Raw genomic sequence first — 14,639 nt, 5'->3', positions numbered from 1 at the left:
TCGGCGGAGGAACCCACACCTGGAAATGTGCTCACTGCACACAAAGGGTAAAACACGCACAACCTGAAAAATGTCACCGGAATGCCATGATGCTGTATAGCTGCCCTCAGACACATAGGAACCATGTTCCTCATAAACACTGCACAGAGCAAAACATGCCTGACACTTTTTACCCCACTGCGCAAACTGTCAAGAACAGCAAGGATTTCCAGAGTCAAGGATTTCCAGAGTCAAGGATTTCCAGAGTCAAGTATTTCTGTGGCCACACCCTGCCACCCAGGGATTAAACTTAGTACAATCCAATTAAACTTAGTATAATCCAATCACTGCAAGAGATTCACTGTAGGCAACATGGAAAATCACAAACAGAACTAAGGTATTCTTTCTCTTCATTCGAGTTATTGCTCCAAAGCACTCCCCCTTTGTGGTTTAAGGTCATAACAGCAATTTATTTCACAGTACTTCACATGCAGCTCAACTGTCAATCTAGAAATTTTCAACTTAGAAATTCAGATTTAAAGCACAAACCTAGAGTTTGGCAGTAGGTACATATCAGGTACTATAAAAACCTGACCTAGTTACTCTATTCCTAAGAATTCGGCTTCTGTGGAAATACTAAGGTATACACAAAGATGTGTTTATCCTGCTATCATTCATGGTAGCAAATACAGCTGGAAAGAATCCTAGATTAGAAATTTTATGAGAATTAATAAATAAAACAAGTACACTTAGGAAATAGACTACAATACCCCATTAGCAATGTTCTTAGGAAAATATTTAGTATGACAAAATAGTTCCAACACAATAGGGGCTATTATATCCTTATTTGTTTTGAAAGAAAAAAAAAAAAAAAGCAAAAGTCACAGTATGAACACAGACCGAGGCCCAGGGAAGGCAGTACTTAAGATATAAAAGCAGCTCTGCAAGTTTTTAATTGTGTATATTTGTCACAAAATGTGATCCAACACCCTGGATGGCCAGGCCCTGACCCCTTACAAGTATGAAGCGTCCCAGTTTGGTTAAAACTGAAATGGTCTAGGGGCTGGGGATTTAGCTCAGTGGCAAAGCGCCTGCCTGGCAAGCGCAAGGTCGTAAGTTCGGTTCCCGGTACCGGAGAAAAACCAAAAAAAAAAACTGAAATGGTCTAGGGGCTGCGGTTGTAGCTCACTGGTCAGATACGTGCACAAGGCCCTGGTCAACCCCTGCACACACATGAAAGGATTCAGTGGTCACATTATCCCCCTGCACTTTCAGCGTCCCGAGTAAGATCAGTGCTGATTTTTCCTTAGGTCTGAAGGATTAAGTTTCCAACTATGAATCCAATGGCTGAGCCCTTCCTCTCTCTTCAAGGACCAGAGCCCTGCAGAATTCACACTTCTGCAGATGCCTGTGCCTCTTGGGGCCCAGTGGCCACTTGTCCCTCAGCTCTCCCTGGCCTTGCTCACAGAAGCAGCCGCTCTGGCAGTGCTCTCTGGGGATCTGCTCGCCCTGCTGCTGTGCTTCCAGCTCTGTCACTGCAAGCCTTTTCCGTCATCTGTGCTGTTCCACCCGTGGCTGCTTCCGTGATTGGGCCACCACAAGAAGATGCTGACCTGTCATAACCTCAAGTGCTTCCTTCTCCCTGAAGGACAGGCAAGTGACTTCCCCTTCTCAAGTCCCTCTCCACATAAAATAGAAAGGGGAATTCCAGGACAGCGCCCCCGATCCCCAGGGCACACACCATTAATTCAGTCTGGGGTTTTCTAGCCTCCTGCTTCCTAAGGCCCTAAAGCCCCGGAACCTAATGAGACTATGGTGAGCATAAGGCTCATCAAATCTACACATGGTGTCCTCCACCTCTCGGGCTCCACATCTTGCTCGCCAGCGTCCTTCCTCAATTATGTCTGCATTTTCTTTCATTCTCAGGACAGCTACTGTCACTCCCAGTGTGGTGGATTAACTAACAGTCAGCTTGGAACACAACACCCAGCTGAACTGAGTCAGTGTGGTGCTGGGTGTGGAAGGCCCACCTGAGGACTACTGCCCACAGCATAAAAAGAGAAGCAGAGGGGAACAGAGTACGCTGTTGATTCTCCTGGAGAAGCTCATCACGCAGGCTTTCCTGATATGAACTCAACTGTTCTTAACCTCTGAGGAGCTCAAGACCTCATTGTCACTGAGGATGGCCGCAGTTTTCTTTGGGAGAGCGCTGGTCCTTACCCTGAGCATTGCTTCCTGCCCCAGTGCAGATCCCTCAGCCTGCTGGCACAGATCCTTCATCCCGCTGTCGCAGACTTTCTAGCTTCCACCACTGAGCTTTGGGCCTTCCCAGCGCAGATCCTTGATATAGGGTGGCATTAGACATTGTTATGGGCTTTTGGCCTCCAGCCGGACTCATGCAGGACATTGCCCTGGGATCCAGGCCCTCAGATGGATTTCTTGGGTCTCTACTGTGTGGACAGATCTCTTGCCCTCTTCTCCATTTGACTCTCTGGGTGAGTGTTATAAAATAATCCTACAAATTATGTGCCCTGTATTAAATCTATTCCCTTACAAACCCTGACTACAACACCCAGTAATCAGACCCCATGCAAAACTGGGGGTGCAATGCTAGAGGAGACAAGTAGAAGAATCTGTTCCCTAACTCCACACAGTGCCGACTGAGCTGTGGCTCTGACCCAGACAAAGCCAGGCCCGCATCCCAATGTACAGAGCCAGGGAAAAGAGTGAAGTTAATGCAAATGTTTACGTTTCATAATGTTCCAAGTTTCCTACAGTGAGTCTGTATTCCTATGAAAATGAAACAACTGAACTATAAATATACCTGTGAGTGTTCATAATGATCAGTAACTGATAACTGAAAAAATTAAGGTGATTTTCTGCAACGCCATATAACCAGGCTATCAGGCTGAAAGTACAATAGAGGCTCACTTGTACTTTGGCAAGACTCTAGGGTTTAAGAGTCTAGAGAGAATTCCAGTGAAATGGCTAAGGGGTTTTCATAAACAATACTCAGAGCAAGAAGACATAAGAAGAAGAAAGTAACTTGGGAAACAAGCGATTACAGTGCTCAGAACCTGAAGACATTACTGACAAAAGGCATGGAAAATTACACAGACCTTTTGTTTTGAAAACATGACAGGTAATAATCTATTGGGAAGAAAACAATTTGAGCTCAGTTCAAAAACAACTGATAATTTTCCCCCAGAAGCAGCTTCTGCTCTGACTTCACCTTCAGACCAGTGCGAACACCATGATCAGGCTCCCAGGTTGAAGGAAAAGCCGGGTCACCTCGGCCCACTTCCTCTTTCCTCCCTCCCTCACTGAACAAAGCGGCCTTCTTTCTCCAGAGCGCACGCCTGAGACTGCCCAGCCCCTAGCTCTGGACGGCTTGTCCTACCACTTGGGACCCTTTCCTCCTCTACTGCCAAATTCACTGAAAGGAAACGCCAGCCGCTTCTCCTGATCGGGACTCATCCATGGCTTCCACCGCTTACAACAGTAAGTGCCAGCTCTGTGAGCTTTGCACCAGGCAGAATGTAGCACACACATGCGAACAGGGCGCCTGGACTTGGGTAGCAGGGTGCCCTGTGCGCCATCTCTGCGCGAGCACGGCTCCTCCAGCCTCTCTCCTGGGCTGCCCTATGCCACAGGTTCTCCAGTGCCACCCATGACGGAGCTGAATCAAAGCCAATGCTCAGGCTCAGTGTTGGCTCCGTGGAGAAATTTGATGCGGTTCTCCTCTAACGCAGTTTGCAACCAGAGTCACAGAAAACAATGAAGCTCGTGAACCGGGGAACCACCGTACCACACTGCCCAGGAACCTGCTAGAAAAGCACATGCCAAGACTCTACTGCACACCAACAGAAACAAACTGAGGCCAGGGCCCGGCACACGACTGGTCACTAGTGGTGGGAACAACTGGCCCCAGAAACCCTCCCAGCCACCCCGGCTGATTCACTCTGTTCCTGGAACATGGTTTGTACCTTCCTCTTCCATGTCCTGGCGCTTCTCCCGTTATCCACCTATTCCTGACCATCCTTCAATGATCAGATCAAGCCTTTCTGCCCCTGCGAAGTCTTCTCAGATGCCTCGTGGCCGAAACATTCTTGTCACCTTATGGACTCCGACTGAACTTATTCCCCGAACCACTCACTCAGTACTTACTAAAATGACAGCGGAGCAAGGAGATGACACAGTGCTGCAAAAGCCTCCGGGGCAGGGATGACAATGGACTTCGTAAAATGGGCCGCACTCGGGCAAAAAGTAGTGACGCGCAGGAACCATGGGTTAAGAAAGATCCGAGTGCTATACCCAGGGAGAAAAAAAATATCAATTCTCAGTGACCCTATTAGTACTTTCTCAGGGGGAAGAGAAATTGTTTACCTAGTATAAATTCTTCCTTGTCATTTCTGCTCTAAGGTTTTTAAGTGAAACACAGAAAAAAGGCTACCAAAGAGCTAGAAGCAAAACAGAAGATGAAGAACAGAACTTGTAACCAACATTTTAATGGCATGCGCACTGGCAGGTGGGCCTGTCTCCAACACGTCTCGCACAGAGCTCCCATTTCAGGTTGAGGAAGGACAGCACCTTGCAATCCTAATGCATATCCTTTTCCCAGAACCCAAGCGACACCGTAACAGATAACATAAAGGATATAAAACAACAGCCGTCCTATGGCACCCACCTTTTTTACTCACTCTTGCTCTCAAAGTTAAAGAAACTCATTCCCCCAAAAAGTCTGAGCGAGGCTCAGAAGATAAGGGTCCCTGTGTTTCAGGTCATTCTGCACCTCTCAGAGCCAATCTTAACAGACCTTTCTAACAGAATCACCCCTATTTTCACACCTAAACCAAGCAACTCAAGGCAGGAAGCAGGGCACGCTGTGACCCTCACAACATCGAGTTTACTACCATGCACAGGCTGTGAGAAATGTTAACCACGCACTGGCTAGCCCTGCAAAGTCCTTTTCCAAGACTCCGATTTCTCAAGATGGCTCCTTTCTTATGGGAAACAGCCCTGTTTTCAGAAACTTGAGTTACTAAAAACGCAACACTGATAGTATAGCAAGGAACTATATGTATAACCTCATGAATGTTACTCAAAGTAATTCAAAGCACAGGCCACTCCCTGAATTCCTCCCAATTCACAGTACTATTTAGAGAAGCAGACTGTCACTACTACAGCTATGTTCAAGCTGCCTCTGGAAGCAACACACACATATGAATCACCCTTAAAGCCCAGTCGGGGTGATTCATAGTTAGGGATCAGCCTGTCTGACAGGAAGGTGACATCCTCAAGTCCTAGGTTCAACCAGAGGCCAAGTTGGAAAAATACACCCTCACCAGATGGTCCCATCCAGCCACAGAGCTCTTCATTCAATTCACAAACCAAGAAAATCCAAGTTCCTAATGGTAAAGGGACACAGATACACAGCTGAACTTCAAGTCTAGTATGTCCATCTTAAAACAAGGGAGCATTCATGTTGCATACTTCTGTCCACAAGAAGAAAGCTCACTGTGACAGCTGTTCCCACATCACATTACTTCCTGCAGCCTGCTCAAGCCCAGCCAGAGTTTTTCTGACCTGGTCAGTGATGAATATAGGGCCCAATGTCACTGCAGCCCAAGAGGACGGAAAGACATGTTCTCCCACAGCAGGGACCCACCCCAAAACTTCCACCATGTTGCCACACCCTGGTCAATCAGAATGCACATGACAGGGTCTCAGCCTCACAACAATGGTCCGGTGCAACCCACATCCCGATGCCCTGAGCTCCCCATGTGTCCCCTGGGAGGAGCAGCAGCTGCTTCCTATCAGATCTTAACAGGGCAGCGCAGCTCCAAGTCAACAGGGATTAAGCAGACACGCACAGGCAAGCTAACGGGTCTGCAGACCTTCTCTTCCACCATTTATCTAAAGCCCTACTATGTGATTCCCGGGCTACCTGCTGTCTGTGGGAAGCCCACGGGGTGTCTCAGAAGGAAAGAGGCCTCACACTGAACAGAACATTCAGTAAGATGACATCTGCCAAAGGACAACTTTCTCCTGCACAGGGCGTACCAGCTGACACTGGTAAATGCACCAGCAGAAAGTGAACTTTTCAGCAGAAGCTACAGAAGAGTAGAAGGAGCCGTACTGTATATAATCCAAAGTCTCAGAAATGACCAAAACTTGCTGCATCTGGCAAAATGAGGAAGCCAACATTCAGGGTCTCATTTCCAATCTGGGTTTTGTGCCCAGTGCTGTCACGTTAACTTAACCTTCCTGTGCTTCAGTTTCCTGGTGTGTAAGACGGATAAAAGTTGTAGTGAAGATCAAATAATGTGTGACTTCTCAGGGCGCCACCTGGTACATAGCAAGCGCTCTCTCAGTGTTCATAAATTACCACCACCATCGTCACTGGCAACTGCTACTGCCTAGATTTTCTGTGCTGTTGCACACCACAACCTGTGTAGGGGGAACTAGAAGCCCCATGCTTCAAAGAAGGAGGCTAAGGCTCCAGTCTTCTTTATGTGTAGTAACACAGGGGGCAGCAGCCTGAGCAAGAGCAGCAAACAGCAGGGTTCCCTCCTTCATTTCTACATGGCCGGGGACCCCCAGGAGGAGTGGTGCAAGCGGTAGACCTGGGCTCTGGGACGGCAGCTTCTGAGGGCAGGGACCATGGGGAGGGCCAATGCACTGGCAGAATAGGGCAAGGGCTGCTGTCAGCTCTGACCTGCAAGAGCCCTGTACAGGACAAAATGTTTCTCTTATCCTTGCCTCTTCATGAAAGGCTCAGAGGAGACAGACAGACAGACAGACAGAGACACACACACACACACACACACACACACACACACACAGGATTCAGAAAAAGCTTTATTGGAAGATGACTCTCCCACAACCAGCTTTGTAATCTCCTGGCGGGCCCCCTCCCACAAAATAAACAAAGCCACAGGAGAGAAAGAGGCTGAGCTTAAAGGCTGAAAATAAGTAAGTATGCAATAAAATGGACTAAAGGAGAGGAAGCGAGAGAAACTTTGGGCCCAGAATCACTGTAACGTAACTCCTGTCCTAAAGACATACTTGCCACCCTACAGCCACAAACCCAAGCCGAGTTCTCCACGACACACTTTTATATGCAAACCAAACCCGTCAAACGACATCTGATAGCTGCAGGAACAAATTCTGCCACCAAGTAGAGTTCCTGCTTACCCAGCCTGGCAATCTTAGATTTCAGCTGAGGGAACTCAGGACAAAATTAGGTCAGGAATGGAGAGCAAATGGAACAGGATTATTAACTTGATCTGACCAAGCTCAGACACACGTAGGCACTTAATACATACATACTAAGGTGAAACTACAGTAATAGTATGTATTAAATGCAGCTAAATACAGAATATGCCAGGCTCCGCCCCAAGTGCCTCAGGTATAGTAACCCATTTCATCCCAAGAACAACCCTTTGAATATTATTATCCCCATTTTACAGCTGAGGGAACTAGGGCCCAGAGAGACAGGTAACCAGCCAAGATCACATAGCTGGAGTGGCTGAAGCAGATGTGAATCACCAAGCAGCGAGGTTCTGTGCTCCTGACAGATGGGCTGCCGCCCGAGCCTACTGCAGGCTATGCTCTAGAAATACACAGGGGCTAAATGATGCAGAAAAGGAAACCATCTTCTAAAGGGGCTTCCAGGAGTTCTCCAAGTGCCTTGGTTTCAGAGTAGTCCTGAGTATGAGTCACACTCTCAAGATCCAAGAACTTCCCTCTCTTCTTTACCCCACTGGGATTCCCTATCAGTCCACTCTGATTTAAGACTTTTTATTACTCAGAGCACATGCTTTGTAATACTGTTCCAAACCTTGGCCAGGAAAAACAGATCATTGTTTTTAAATCCTTACTTATAACATCATAGCAACCCTGGAAACCACACACTAGAAAACATTATCGTGTCAGTTTGTTATGTCATAACTCAGAATGCAATATGTACGCCCACATCCCAGATCCGAGCTGATTCCTAGCACAAACTTTAAAACACATCACCGCTTCCCAAGCGGTCTCTGCACAGCTGGCATCCTCAAACGCAAAGCCTTCTACCAGCTTTCTTTACACAGAGGATAACATCTATCCTCTGTTTCGGCCCAAAAGTTTTTTCCACAAAATAAATATAACTTCTCTTCCTAAGTGGTGTACAGGATGGAACAAAATTCAAACTTGTGATGAACTAAGTAGAAGTACCATGAAGCTTTGTAAAGTATTTTTTTAAATACTATCTTGTGCACACTTATAAACGTTCATGAAAGGAAGGTCACACTGACACTAAATAAGAATATTTTTGGAAGGAAAATTTTAGGGTTTTTTTATTGTTGTTTTGTTTGTGGTGCTACACAAGGAACCTATGACTTCGCGTATGCAAAGCACATATTCTACCCCGGTGCCGTATCTCCACTCTATTATTTTAAATATTTCCAAAGAACCCTACCTTGAGAACATATTTCAATAGCTTCTTACTGTAAAGACGTGTTCCCTCCACTAACAAAAAAGAAAACTGAAATTAAAATGAAATACAAAAGAAATTTATCCAGCTATCGTACAGAATGTGATTTTTACCACTTAACTCCAGAATACAGTTCTGTCAAAATCTTTGCTAGTAAATTCCAAGAGTTCCACCTAGCTGCCTGAATGTATTGCTTTTGGAATCCTAATCAGTTCCGCTCACCCAGTGACTCAAACTAAAATATTAAGCGATATGAACAGCTGCATTCATCTCCCGCACCAAGAATAGCTTTCAGGAAACCAAGCTCCAGTCGGACACCACATTTAGCAGTCTCCCTCAACCCAAGAGAATGTTATAGGGAACTTCTCATTAATAAGGAAAATGCCTGCTGATGCTTCCTAACAACACTTATAAAGTATGTATTTTCTCCTAGGAGTAAGTCCAACGATTTTGTGACCATTTACACTCTAGGACTTTAAACTCATTTTTATTGGAAATTCTCTGTGTGATAAAAGATGGTTAATGCCTTGTCAAACATTCAATGGGCATTCTCAGAGGACCTGCAGCTCACTCACCATAAACCACAGATCACGTCACACGAGTCTGAGCTCCGTGAGTCAATAATCCTGGCTCACTTTTCTTTCACGTTGCTTTCTCAGTCACCTGTCCCACTTCGCCCTAAACTTCTCACCTGGTATAGAACTATGGTTTTCAAAAAACAAAGCTGGGGCAGAGAGCGCAGTTCAGTGATCAGCTCTGCACTTCACATACACAAGACCCTAGATTCATCCCCAACCACCACAAACAAAACAAAAAATGGCCAAAAAAGAGGAGCAAAGCAGGGCTGGTACGGGACACAAACCGAAGGCAGGAGGACTGCTGTGAGTTTGAGGCCAGCCTAGGCTACATAGTGAGCTCAAGGCCAGTCTGCACTGCATGGTCCTATCTCAAAAAAAAAAAAAAAGTTCAGTTCACAATTAGAAGCTATGACGTTTTTTTCTTCTTCAAGAACATTTACCAAGTCATTTCTCTAAAGACCTGAACTGCTAGTCATGGTGAAAGAATGTCTCACCCTTGAAACAAATCCATGCTATCTTAAGGCATCAAACAGTTCTTGAAAGTAATGACATTATCACACTACACAGCTTATCTTCCACAATGTATAAGTTCTTAAATATTTAAACAAAAACTTTCAAGGACAGAGGCTGTTATCCAATTCATTTTCTATCACTTCTACTTTAAAATGGCAACAATTTTTACAAAAAAAATAGAAAACATGGTAGAATAGTTGTTTTGGTTATTTTTTGGTACCAGGAATTGAACTCATGACCTCAGGCTTGCCAGAGACGTGCTTATGCCACTGAGCTATATCCCCGGCCCTGGTTTGCTAAAATAAAGTAAATGTTTTAGGATGTCAGCCTCTTGTTCCTCAAAAACACTCTACTAAGTATAAAATTCACTAAATCTCAACTTTTTAATTACTTTTTTCTTCAATTACAGAGACTGTTCTAATAGGAATGAGGAACTTGGCAAGTGACTGTGAAGCTCTTGCTCACAGATTCTTAAGGGCTATTGGACAGTAGATTTACAGTATTTCCAGACACTCAAACCACCTGCACACTCTTAGCAGGAAATGTTTTAAGACATAATCAAGCATAATCAGATGGCCGCGTGATTCACTGGCCTGAACTTAGGCTGCTGTAATCATGGGGTGGGGTAGAGACAGGGGGAGATGTCTGCAGGACAGAGGGGCCCAGAGATGACAAAGATGACACCCAGGACACAACTGCAAGGAAAAATCACTTGCATCAAAAAATACAGACCTCTCAAGGTGAGGAACCATCTCTTACCCTTTCCTGAATATTCAGTACCCAGGACACAGACCAGCCACATACAGGTGTTAACTTGGTATTTGATGTATGAGCTGAATCAATTAAATGTTTGAAAATAATTCAGAAATGAATACATTTTTGATGTCTCAAGACCTACAGCACTTGAGGGAAGACATAATCCCTAACATAACCACATAGAATACACTGCACGGTACTACCTTGAGGTGCTTTGCCCTCTCCCTACATAAAGTGCTCTACGCCTTTCTGTTTTTTCACTGTTCTGTGAAGTAGCTGAGACTTGTTGCTGTATGAGGAAAGGCAGATTATTCAGCTTGCAGGTTTGAAGGCTGCAAATCCAAGACGACACGGAGCAGGTGGCCGAGCTTCTAGTGAGAGTCTAAGCGTAAGCTGCATCACTGCAGGCTGACCTGCAAGAGAAGCAAACCTCAGCACAGAGAAAGGAGCCCAGAGGGACTGGGTTCCCACAGCTCCTTGCAAGAGCAGGCCCTAAAGACCTGAGGCCCTCCACGCTCTTCCTCTTCACGAGCCACGACCTGAACCTTACCACACTGCAAACCAAGCCTGCAACACCTGAGCCGGGAAGTATTTGTGATTTCTGATTTGTCCCCCCTGTTATTTCAAACTCATCCCCTGATCATTCAAGTATGTTCTCCCTTGCCCTCCACCATGATTTTCAAATGTGCATTTCTGTTGGAGCAGGGACTCCATTTGAGCAAAAGCCGCAGGTCAGAAGTTCTATTTTTCTTTTATTTTCAACAGAACCCTTGATGGCTTCTTGCTATGCTCTTGTTCTTTTACAGGAGCAAATGCAAGTTTTTTCTAAAGTAAGATAGAGGTAGACTTCAGTCCTCAGGTTTCCCAAAATTTTGACACTGAATTGGAGGGGTACTAAGTTCTGATCCAGAGTGGCTGCATAACTTTTTCCATCTGGTCTTAAAAAGAAAAAGGTAAGTTCTGCACTCACACATAGTAAGGCTTCATTTATAGCTCACCCAAACCACTTACTTAAAAGAAGTTAAATTAATATTTACCAACTTTGCCAAGAAGTAAAAGAAGGTTTTCAGAAAAGAAGTCCTAGTTAAATGAAGTTAGGAAGTGGTGGTGTCTCGGTTACTTTTCTGTCGTTGCTGAGACAAAATACCTGACACTCAAATTTAAGGAACAAAAGGTTTATTTAGCTTACAGTTTGTGGAGGTTTCAGTCCACATTTGGCTGGCTCCAAGGCAGAGTGGCACACGGCAGAGGGTAAAAGTACATGGTGGGGGAAGAGAGCAAAAGCAACAAGAGCAAAAAGGAGGAGTGTCGGAGTGTCGGCAAGCAGCTGCTTCCTCTCCCTTACATATGCAAACTATCCACCCCAGGGCGGTGTAGTACTCACAACCTTGAATCAAAACTCTAAAAGCCCGCCCCAAGACTACATGTGCCTTTACCCAGACACAAACCATAACAGGTGGGCTTCCACAAAGCTAAACAGTTTCTCTTTACTGCTTAATATGGTTTAATATCATCCCCGCACCATGCATATCCAAGATGGAACAGAACCATGTCATGAATTACAGAAAGACTTTGATCTCAGATAAGTGTTCTCAAAGAGCTTCTTCCATCGGCACTCTGAGAACTGCTGGGTGTTTGTCTTCAAAAGACTTAACACAACAGACACACAGGCTACTGCACTCTGTCAGGAATGAAAAGGATCCACACTGAGATATACACACTCCTGTTCTAATGTATATTTCCCAGTACTATGATATAGAAATGCATGGTTGTAGATTATGTCAATTTCACTGAAAAACATTTTCTAACAAGTTAAATTGCTCGTGCGTTATGAAGAACTACAGCTACTGAAAAGAATGCGAAGTGTTGGGAACTCCTATGTCTCTCCACTCACCTAAAATGTAACAGTTCAGCCTATTTGAAAGATTAACCCAGAGTCTATAAATACCCACAGATATTATGAATTAAGAGTAACCAAAAGCCAGGGCAGGGGATTTAGCTCAGCGGCACAGCGCCTGCCTGGCAAGTGCAAGGTCGTGAGTTCAATTACCGGTACTGGAAAAGAAACCAAAAAAAAAAAACAACCCAACCAAGAGTAACCAAAAGCCCTGAAGTTATAAGGAAAGGACAAGCGCAAGGTCGTGAGTTCGGTTCCCGGTACCGGAGAAAAACCAAAAAATAAAAAACAAGGAAAGGACATTTGTGTATTTTTATGGAAAAGCAGCTCCTACTTTTATTAGATATTTGATGGCTTCCACAGTTCAAAATATATTTCAAAAAACTCCCAGGGGACAAGCATGCTAGTGAAAAATAACCTATACTTTCTCAGTATATCTAAACATATAAAACACATCTAATAAATGTTTGCAGAATTAATTTATTCCCAGCTTGGCCATGTTACTTCCAAAGTCCCTAGGCATGGTGGCATACACCCGTAGTCCCAGCTACTCAGGAGACTGAAGCAGTGGGCTCTCTTGAGCCCAGATGTTCAGGGCCAGGCAACAGAGCAAGACCCCAGCTCTTTATAACAAAGTCACCACTGCTTTATGGGAGCTGACACAGTTAGCCAGTAAGTCCCACGGCACAATCTTTGCACACAGTGTTATGGGCACCTGTGTTTGTAGTATGTTTCCCCGATCTCCGTGGCTAGCTCAGACCAATGTCTCCAACCCCGCCACCTCTCCAAGTCTAAGAACATAAAATCTAAACTCCTTGAAGTGGTACGCAGGGCTACTTTCCCAACCTCATCTCACACGATTCCTTCACAAAACAAACAGTATTGATGCCTGCAATATATTTTGTACTATACTTTCTCAGTTTTCATGTTTGCTAACATACGTTCACAGTATACAATGCTTACATTTCTTGTGGGGAGCTGGCACACACACATAACGCTTCCCAATTCTTTTCCCATCCCTTTTGTTCCCCTTCCCTGCCCCTCCCTCCGTCTCTTCCTCCCCTTCCCATTTCCAAAAGATCTCCCTTCTTCCTTTTATCTTTTACTTTGCTCTTTATCTTTTGGGTTTCTCTTAAGAGAAATCACACAATATTAAAGCTGTGTGTCTGATTTATTTCACTTAACATTACGTTCTAAAAATATAGAACGCTTCATGAATTTGATATCATCTTTGTGCAGGGGCCATGCTAATCTTCTCTGTAGCATCCAATTTAATTTAATTTCTGCGCTGCCAACGCAAGCACTCTTGTATCATACCTTCCCACCCAGTTTCCTTCCATGTTCTATACATTAGAAACTTATTTTTCCTCTCACTTTCCAGGAAGTTCCCAGCCATCTTATTATCCAACATTCTACACCCGTAAAAGCATTTCTCAGAGGGCAGTCTAAGATCCTGCAGCACACCTTGGGCAGAATTCTAGTGGGGAGCAAGAAACTGTACTTATAATGAGCACCACACAAGACTTTGATTCCCACTGATGTTCAAGAATCATTGTCTATGTAAGGCTAAAGTCATGATCCACACTAATTATTCTCAATTCTGGCTACATATGAGACTTACTTGGGATCTCTCAAGACTACCGATGCCCAGGCTTCATCCCAAAGCAAGGAGAATAAAGTTACTCAACCATTTTTGTAAACGGATCAGCATGTTTTAAGTTCCCTAAGCAGAACCCATGTGGCAGCACATCCCTGTAATTCCAGCTACTTGGGAGGCTGAAGCAGAAGGATCACAAATTCGAGCCCAGATTGACAGGCTCTCACTAAGTTGCTCAAAGAGTAAAATATAAAAAGGTCTGGAGATATAGCTCAGTGGTAGAATGTCCCTGGGTTCAGTCCTCAGTCCAGCACCTGCCCAAATAAAAGTTTCCTAAGTAACTGAAATGCATAGTGACAGGCACCACTATACCATAATATCCATCAATCTTAAATTCTATCCATTCTTATTTTGGGTCTTGTGTTTTCACATCATTGTTAATTCATCCTGATTTTACTCTGTAGTACTTACACCCTGTCAAAGTTTATACCTGTTTCCACTGTAGAAATCTGTTAACCATAACTTCTAGCAAATGGGACAGAGTACCTGGGCAGATTATCTGTTCTCTGGTTAGTAACAACTCACCCACAATACTTACCCCAGTTCACGTAGTTAAGAAAAAATGCAACACAATTTTTGTTTCTATCTTAACTATCCCACCAACTGCCATTTTTCTTGTCCTATACCACTACCAAAGCCCCACTCTATACTTACTATAACTAAGCCTTGTATCATCTACCAATGCTAAAACTGTGCCCAGTTTAGAAGAACATATTAATTGGTAGCATATTCAGAGTCTCCTCATAGACAGGGTCTTGTTATGTAATTTAGGCTGGTCCT

At 44.5% G+C, this 14,639-nt stretch overlaps 1 protein-coding gene across 1 annotated transcript in view; it reads right to left on the bottom strand.

The window, feature by feature from the left end:
* The window catches only part of Arhgap10 (Rho GTPase activating protein 10), a 295,503-nt gene that overhangs the window by 243,692 nt on the left and 37,172 nt on the right, over positions 1 to 14,639 (bottom strand). The window lies entirely within an intron of this gene.

The sequence above is a fragment of the Chinchilla lanigera genome, unplaced genomic scaffold (assembly GCF_000276665.1).
Source record: "Chinchilla lanigera isolate Chin_1 unplaced genomic scaffold, ChiLan1.0 scaffold00070, whole genome shotgun sequence".
Classification (NCBI taxonomy): domain Eukaryota; kingdom Metazoa; phylum Chordata; class Mammalia; order Rodentia; family Chinchillidae; genus Chinchilla; species Chinchilla lanigera.
The sequence above is the reverse complement of the archived record's forward strand: the minus strand, read 5'-3'. Positions and strand labels throughout refer to the sequence as shown.